Source organism: Triticum urartu, chromosome 3A (genome assembly GCF_056163025.1).
Source record: "Triticum urartu cultivar PI428250 chromosome 3A, HENAU_Tu73, whole genome shotgun sequence".
NCBI lineage: Eukaryota > Viridiplantae > Streptophyta > Magnoliopsida > Poales > Poaceae > Triticum > Triticum urartu.
Window position 1 is genome coordinate 436,109,850 of NC_141875.1, and position 6,015 is coordinate 436,115,864.

The following is a 6,015-nucleotide window of genomic DNA, read 5'->3' on the forward strand; positions in this document are numbered from 1 at the left end:
AAAATTATCCTTAGTGGAAAAAGGATATGTTTCTCGATTATGGAGGTGACAAAAAGGTTCGTCGTAAAGGGTTACGTCGATGCAAATTTTGACACTGATCTAGATGACTCTAAATCTCAATCTGGATACATATTGAAAGTGGGAGCAATTAGCTAGAGTAGCTCCGTGCAGAGCATTGTTGACATAGAAATTTGCAAAATACTTACGGATCTGAATGTGGCAGACCCAATGACTAAACTTCTCTCACAAGCAAAACATGATCACACCTTAGTACTCTTTGGGTGTTAATCACATAGCGATGTGAACTAGATTATTGACTCTAGTAAACCCTTTGGGTATTGGTCACATGTCGATGTGAACTATGGGTGTTAATCACATGGTGATATGAACTATTGGTATTAAATCACATGGCGATGTGAACTAGATTATTGACTCTAGTGCAAGTGGGAGACTGAAGGAAATATGCCCTAGAGGCAATAATAAAGTTATTATTTATTTCCTTATATCATGATAAATGTTTATTATTCATGCTAGAATTGTATTAACCGGAAACATTATAAATGTGTGAATTCATAGACAAACAGTATGTCACTAGTATGCCTCTACTTGACTAGCTCGTTGAATCAAAGAAGGTTAAGTTTCCTAGCCATAGACATGAGTTGTCATTTGATTAAACGGGGTCACATCATTAGAGAATGATGTGATTGACTTGACCCATTCCATTAGCATAGCACTTGATCGTTTAGTTTGTTGCTATTGCTTTCTTAATGACTTATACATGTTCCTATGACTATGAGATTATGCAACTCCCGTTTACCGGAGGAACACTTTGTGTGCTACCAAACATCACAACGTAACTGGGTGATTATAAAGGTCCTCTACAGGTGTCTCCGAAGGTACTTGTTGGGTTGGCGTATTTCGAGATTAGGATTTGTCACTCCGATTGTTGGAGAGGTATCTCTGGGCCCACTCGGTAATGCACATCACTATAAGCCTTGCAAGCAATGCAACTAATGAGTTAGTTGCGGGATGATGTGTTACGGAACGAGTAAAGAGACTTTCCGGTAACGAGATTGAACTAGGTATTGAGATACCGACGATCGAATCTCGGGCAAGTAACATACCGATGACAAAGCGAACAACGTATGTTGTTATGCGGTTTGACCGATAAAGATCTTCGTAGAATATGTAGGAGCCAATATGAGCATCCAGGTTCCGCTATTGGTTATTGACCGAAGACGTGTCTCGGTCATGTCTATATAGTTCTCGAACCCGTAGGGTCTGCACGCTTAACGTTACGATGAAAATTATATTATGAGTTTATATGTTTTGATGTACCGAAGGTTGTTCGGAGTCCCGGATGTGATCACAGACATGACGAGGAGTCTCGAAATGATCGAGACATGAAGATTGATATATTGGAAGCCTATGTTTGGATATCGGAAGTGTTCCGATTAAAATCGGGATTTTACCGGAGTACCGGGAGGTTACCGGAATCCCCGGGAATCAAATGGGCCTTAGTGGGCCTAGGTGGATGAAGAGGAGAGGAGGCAAGGGCTGGCCGCGCGCCCTTCCCCCCTAGTCCGAATAGGACAAGGAGAGGGGGGCGGCGCCCCCCTTCCTTCCTTCTCCTCCACTCCTTCCCCCCCAAGTCCTAAACCAACTAGGAAAAAGGAGGGGAGTCCTACTCCCGGTGGGAGTAGGACTCCTCCTGCGTGCCTCCTCCTATGGTCGGCCGCACCCCCCCTTGCTCCTTTATATACGGGGGCAGGGGGCACCCCATAGACACAACAATTGATCATTGATCTATTAGCCGTGTGCGGTGCCCCCCTCCACCATAGTCCACCTCGATAATATTGTAGCGATGCTTAGGCAAAGCCCTGCGTCGGTTGAATATCAACATCGTCACCACGGCGTCGTGCTGACGGAACTCTCCCTCAACACTCAGCTAGATCGGAGTTCGAGGGACGTCATCGGGCTGAACGTGTGCTGAACTTGGAGGTGCCGTACGTTTCGTACTTGATCAGTCGGACCGTGAAGACGTACGACTACATCAACCGCGTTGTGCTAATGCTTCGGCTTTCGGTCTACGAGGGTACGTGGACAACACTCTCCCCTCTCGTTGCTATGCATCACCATGGTCTTGCGCGTGCGTAGGATTTTTTTTGAAATTACTACGTTCCCCAACAGGTTCGTGGTGGTCGGCAACGACTCAAGGTGGAGGAGTTCCACAACGGGCTGCTCAAACATGCGCGGGTGTGGCCGCGGTAGGACGAGCATGAAACGGCTTGGAGGCAGGGCGGCCTGTGGCAGGGACGGAGGAGCCCAGGCCGCGCCGCGATACGGGAGCAGCAGGAGAAGCACAAGACAGGATGGCGTCTTAGCAACAAGGGCCATAGCAACTCGACGCCCGACAGCAGCTCGCAGGTGCGTTGAGGCAGTCCTCGGTTGACTCAGGGGTGCAGCGGCTCGAGCGTGGCCAGCGGGCGAGTAGGCCGGTGACTCGAAACGATGGCTCAGCGAGGCCAGCCCGGGGTAGAATGAAGCGGACCGCGGCCACGATGGAAGTGGGTTGATCCAGGGCGGCTCAATGGCGCATTTTGCAGGGGACGGACCGCCGACTCAGAGTCTCGGGGCCGACCAAAGCAGAGGCGGCGGTCTGGCGGTGGAGCGACGCGGAGGCGAAATAACGAGGCGCCGGCGACCCAGCACGGTGCGACGAGGTGGTGTCAGTCACAGAGGGGACGGACCGTCAGCGGGGGCAGCTCAAAGGAACAACAGCGAGGTAAGCCAGCAATGGCGGTTTAGAGGTAGACCACGCGCGGCCTGGCGAGTCGATGCGGAGCCGGCATGGGGTTGCTGGCCAGGCATAATCCAGCAGGGGCGGCTGGCCAGGCATAATCCGGCAGGGGCGGCTGGCCAGGCATAATCCGGCAGGGGCGGCTGGCCAGGCATAATCTGGCAGGGGCGGCTCGGACTTGAAACGAGCCAAGGCCACAATGGCTGCAAAACGGTTTACCGAAGCCATGGAAGCGGCAGAAGCGACTTATACCGGAGGCGAGGTGATACCAGGGTGGTTTTGGTGCGACAGCGGAGATGAGGCCAGCTCAACGGCGGCTCACAGCAGGAACAGGCGGCTTAACGGCGGCGCCTGAGGCTGGGCTTGGTGCGGAGACCAGTGGCGGCGAGGGCGGTTCAACAACGGAGACCGAGTCCGTGGCCTAAAATTCGTTTCTGAGTCACAAATTGTTTTCGCTTTTGACTTGGACCTCAATCCCTTATTTTGACTCTGATTTCAATTGCTGCAGTATGTACACACGTCCTGCTGACAGGGCTTAATTTCCTTCTGTCAGCGGCCCGACAACAGGCGACAGCACTGTAGCTGTTCCGGCACGCGAAGAGGGCGCTGAAGATTTAAGGACTGGAGATGGGCTTGGGACGAGCCGGCCCAGGAGGCAAAGAAGGACGCCAGCACAATTCGTTGATCCATCTTGGGCCTGTTAACTGTGTTAACGGTCACTACCTTTAAATAGCCAGTAGTGTCGATTGTAATAGGTAGGAAGGAACCGGACGGCGGCTTCGGCCGATGCTTGTACCTTTTGTAGCTGTGTGGGCGGTTGGGCAGATCAGCTACGCAAACTCCTTCCCCTTTCTCGATTTCAATTGAAACCCTAGCTCGAATTCCACCAGATCTAGCGAGTTGCTCATAGTTGGTATCAGATACAGTGGTCCTGGGGCTTCCTCGGCACCAGCACGGCACACGGTGGCGGGAACGGCGATGAGCGGCGGCCATGGAGCGGCTGTCAGAGGAGGGGCGGGGCGTGTATGAGCTTCTTCGCGCCGATTTCGCGGCCGATTTGAGCCGGCGTCTCAAGGATCAAGGTGAGCACCTCCTCGAGGCTATGAGCAAATTGATCGATTCCAATACTTCCGCTCTGGATGGTCTGATTTAGGCATGAGTTGATGGGGTCCGAGCGGAGCTGAACATGGAGATCGAGCAGATCCGTGCTGAGCAGTCGAAGGAGCCGCCGCCACGGCGGGTGGGGTCGCCTATAGCGGGCACGCGCGCTTCCGAGCGTGGGGAAAATTTCTCTGATGGAGGTAACATCGATTTTGCTCTGCGAGGGAAAGGTCTGCCGTACGTTCCTCCCCTATGTCGTGGTGCTCGTGATCCCCAATTGTTGCATCGGGCTAGTAGTTCGCGTGATCCAGTTTCAGTAGATATGGGAGAGACTTTTTCGTTGGGGGTTCGTTCTGAGTTGCCTCGGTTTGATGGAGCAAATCCGCGTCTGTGGCAGAATCGTTGTGAGGATCAGTTCAGGCTATGGGGTACACAAGCCCATCGCTGGATTTCTCTCGCTTCAGCCCAGTTTGAGGGTGCTGCAGCTCGTTGGCTGGAATCAATGCAACGACGGCAGCCGAATGCAACTTGGACTGAATTTTGCAGCAGCCTACAGAGCCGTTTCGGTCGGAATCAGCACCAAACCCTGCTCAGGCAACTATTTCGTATCGCTCAAACAGGAACAATGGTTGATTATGTTGATCGTTTTGCTGATTTGTACGACCAATTGTCTGCTTATGAAGATGCCCCCAATTCGCTGCACTACACCACTCATTTCCTCAATGGTCTGAAACCAGGAGTTCGAGTTGCTGTCGCGTTGCAAAAACCTAAAGACCTTGATGGTGCTTATGACTTGGCTCTGCTGCATGAGGAATTGGGTGAGGGCCTCACTCCCCTTAATTCTTCATCCCTCGTCAAATCTGGTGCCCTGCCATTGCCCCTTCCTCCTAAGGGTCGTCTGACTGATGATCGCAAGGTCTGTGAAACTGTCAAAACAGTTCACACTGAAGATAAGTGGTCAGCTCTCCGATCTTATAGGTGAGCTAAGGGCCTATGTTTTGTCTGTGGAGAGAAATGGGCCAAGGATCATCTTTGTAAATCTACTGTGCAGCTACATTTCGTGCATGAACTTATTGATCATGTGCAAACGTCGGGAGTTGATTCTCCTGTTTCTGATGATGACAATTTCTCTGCCCATGTTATGCGTCTGTCAGCTGCTGCAGTGGGCAAAGATGCTAATGCTCCAACATTACAACTTGAAGTTCAGTTGCAAGGGCTTTCTTTCATATTTCTAGTTGACTCTGGCAGTACTCATTCCTTTGTAGACAGCAAGTTTTTTGATCAATTGCAAGGGGTTCAGTCCACTCCTACAGTTTCAGTGACAGTTGCAGGGGGTGATGCTCTGTCTTGTTCACAGTGTCTAAAACAGTGCCACTGGACTTGTTGTGGTATTGCTTTTGTATCTGATTTCAGGTTCCTGCCATTGGCTTCCTATGATGGGATTTTGGGGTTGGATTGGCTGGCTCTTCACAGTCCTATGCAAGTGGATTGGATATAAAAGTGGCTGTCATTTCATCAGAAAGGCACTATGGTTACATTACAGGGCCTGTTGCCTACTGAATTTGCTGTCACCATGGTCTCTGTTAGTGCTGTTATGTGCCATGGAAAAGGGGATGTTGCTCCTGATATGCAAGTAATTCTAGATGAATTTGCATCTGTATTTGAAGCACCCACTGGCCTTCCTCCCTGAAGAGCTCATGATCATCATATCCCTCTTATTCCAGGAGCTAGACCTGTCTCTATCAGACCATATCGAATTGCTCCTCAACTCAAAGATGAGCTTGAGAAATAGATTCATGAACTGCTTTCCTTGGGCATGATCAGATTCAGTAAAAGTCCTTTTTCTTCTCCTGTTCTGTTAGTAAAAAAGAAGGAAGAAGGTACCTGGAGGTTAGTTGTGGATTTCAGACACTTAAATGCTATCACAATAAAAGGAAAATACCCTATTCCAGTTATTAATGAACTATTAGATGAATTAGCTGGAGCCTGTTGGTTTTCTAAGCTAGATCTGAAAGCTGGCTATCATCAAATCAGGCTTGCACCAGGTGAGGAATATAAAACTGCTTTTCAGACACACAATGGCCATTATGAATTCACTGTCATGGCCTTTGGGC

At 50.2% G+C, this 6,015-nt stretch overlaps 1 pseudogene; it reads left to right on the top strand.

Moving 5' to 3' along the window:
- Positions 1 to 3,791: 3,791 nt before the first annotated feature.
- Positions 3,792 to 5,399, top strand: LOC147979989 (uncharacterized; annotated as a pseudogene).
- The last annotated feature ends 616 nt before the right edge of the window (positions 5,400 to 6,015 follow it).